This window comes from Delphinus delphis, chromosome 15 (genome assembly GCF_949987515.2).
Source record: "Delphinus delphis chromosome 15, mDelDel1.2, whole genome shotgun sequence".
Taxonomy (NCBI): domain Eukaryota; kingdom Metazoa; phylum Chordata; class Mammalia; order Artiodactyla; family Delphinidae; genus Delphinus; species Delphinus delphis.
Genome location: NC_082697.1, coordinates 56,868,730 through 56,871,662, shown reverse-complemented (window position 1 = coordinate 56,871,662; position 2,933 = coordinate 56,868,730). Strand labels below are relative to the sequence as shown.

General features: G+C 45.8%; 1 non-coding gene across 1 annotated transcript; it reads left to right on the top strand.

The window, feature by feature from the left end:
- Window positions 1-2,496: 2,496 nt before the first annotated feature.
- Window positions 2,497-2,569, top strand: TRNAG-CCC (transfer RNA glycine (anticodon CCC)). The gene has a single exon. It is a non-coding gene; the product is annotated as a tRNA-Gly (tRNA).
- The last annotated feature ends 364 nt before the right edge of the window (window positions 2,570-2,933 follow it).

Sequence of the window (2,933 nt, the reverse complement as noted above, 5' to 3'; positions counted from 1 at the left end):
ATGTAAGAATGGTTAGCAGTGTTGGAGTTCAGACATATGACACTTCCAGGTTGAGGCATTTAAGACCCTTCCAACACTCTCTTCCCCTGCCACAGTACCCATGGAGCCTGTGTGTCTTGATACATCTGGGTTCGTGTAATAAAAATGTTTGCACTCTGAGCCACTGAGATCTCAGCTAACGTTAGTTATCTAGTATAACAGCAACTTCAATTACCCTGATCGATATGGAAGCACAAAGTCAGTTTGAGGAACTGGTTTGTTTCCATATGTTGGTTAATAACAAAATCTTTCTTTGACTGGCTTCTGCTGTCCCTTTAACTTTGGCCAAAAGCCCTGCAGTCTCAGAGCCTAAGATGAGGTTTGAATGGCACCTTCCCGTTGACAGTTTGACCCAACATAGCATCCTCTACTTTGGGGATTGATAGGAGTTAGAGTTTATGAGGAAAGATGGGTGAAAGTGAAACTAATGGATGTGAATTGAGTTCTGGGTTGAAATTTTGATTCCACCACTGATTGGCTGTGACTTTGGGCAAGTTGTTTACCTCTTCAGCCTCAGTGTCTTTATCTATAAAATGGGACTAGTAATAGTACCTGCCTCATCATGCATTTGATGTGAAGATCAAATGTAATGATCCATGCAGAACACTTAGCACGGTGCTATGAGACATTGCTATTTGACAGACGAGGAAACCGAGCCTTAGGTGAGGTGATCTGGCCATGTCACACAGTGAGTTATTTGCAGAACTTGGGTGGGAAGCCAGCCCCGTCTTGACTCCAAAGCTGGTCACGTCTCCTCTGTGCCATTCTGCTTCCCTGTCCCCCCCCCTCCTTGGAGGGCCTTCTGACACCTTGCGGAGCTGCTCTCTGTGGGATGGGCTGCAGCGTAAAGCCGTTCTGTGTGGTGTTCATTTGTGTCTCAGCCTTTGGGCTGAGCTCCCTGCTCAGGTGTCTGGATCTCCTCTGAGCCACAAGGAAGGGATGTTGAGAGTTGATAGGGCTTTGCTGTCACTGGAAAGAAACAGCTGAGACAGAGATTGTCTTCGAGCCCATTCGTGATGGTGAATGAAGAACTTTGAAAGTGCCCCTCAGACCCATTTAAGACAACAGAAAGACACCATTCAGACAGAATTCCCTCTGCCAAGTGTGTCTCCCATTAAGCCTTCCTTTGTGTGGGCCCAGCAATGGGCTGTGATAACCTAGGCTGGTGAAAGGGAACAATATTCCTCTGAGGAAGAACAAGATGCCATTTCTCTGAGACGCCTTTTGTTAGGTGAGCTGTCATTGAAATATGGGGACAGGGACCATGGTAAGCAAACAGCTACTGAGCACAGAGTTAGGTGAAGACAAGATAAAGAGGGAAGCTTTCTGAATAGCCCACAGGCACTTGGCTCTTAGAAGGATGGGAAGGATTTTCACGATGTTGCATAAGAAGGATGAGGATGGAGCAGTGAAAATGCGACTTCTACCCAGGATCCTCCCTGGAGACACAGCTTTCTGAGCAGCATCGTCAACACTGTAGGTACCGTTTCTGAAGCACTTATGACGTGCTGGGTCGTCACGTCCACTCTCTCAGGTTATTACCATGACAGTCATGTGTGGTTGTTCTCTTTATTTCTATTTTACAGGTAAGGAAAATGAGGCTCCAGGAAGGTCAGGAAGTTGCCATTAGTCGCATGGTGTGCAGTAAAGAATTCAGCCTTGCCCAAAGAGAGGCGTGGTCTTTGCCCTTGGCTTCTGAGGGGGAATCTCTAAGCCCTTGGAAGGGCAAGCCTGGAAAATGCCTTTGTTTGCTTGGGGGCCTTCAGTCACACCATGTGATTTAGGGTGGAGGCTGTCACACGATATCAGCTCAACCTCCAGAAGACTGCAGACTGACATCAGACACAAGGATGGTCAACCAAGCCTATGAAATGGAGCCCCAGTAATACTGAGGCCCCAAGCCCCTGAGGCCTGGGTGGGCTTCCCTGCTTGGCAAGGCTCCATGTATACTGTCACAGACAGCCGCCTGGACCCCATCTCAGTCCTACTGAAGGAGAAGTTCTAGGAGTTAACGTCAAGGAATGTCTACTCTTTGGTTTTAATAAAGTCTTTGGTTGATTCTAATAGGGTTAGCCTGGCACCAGTCCATAGAGGCGGGGAACCACACTGCTCTGTGAAATCCCTTTGCTCCCTTGGTTTAAAGGCATTTTCCCAGTAAAGCATTTAATTCTAACATGTGATGCATCCCCCAAACGCCTTGAGGGTGTGGAGAGTGTCTTTTTATTTCTGCATCCTTCACATCCAACATAGAGATTGGCGCATAGATGTTTGTCAAATAAAAGAATTAATATAGTTCTGGTTTGACATGTTCATAACTAGCTACATTATCTGGTGCAAATGACTGTGAAATAAATTAATACTTATTGCTATTATTTAATAATAAATAATTAGTAAAATTATTAATATTAATGTGTTCCTTTTAATTTTATTTAAATTAAATTAAATATTTGAGGGACTTCCCTGGTGGTCCAGTGGTTAAGACTCTGCACTCCCAATGCAGGGGACCTGGGTTCAATCCCTGGTCAGGGAACTAGAGGCCACATGCCGCAACTAAATAGCCCATGTGCCACAACTACATGCCACAACGAAGACCCGGCACAGCCCCAAATAAATAAATAAAATATTTTATTAAAATTGATTAAAATTAATTTTGTGTGATATGAGGGAGAGTAGAAAAAAAGAACTTAACTGACCTAAATGTGCGTGTGGAACCCACCCTGAGGCTGCCCATCACAGGGACAGAGCCTCAGACAGACCCACATCTGTTTGACTTAAAGGAAGCAGAGGACCTGGGTCAAGGAAGTGTCAAGATCCCTCCTGCCCCGAGAGCCACGCCTGGCCCTCTGTGCATCAGTTCATTTCCTCCCCACATAACTGCCCAGAAGGGCCTTTGA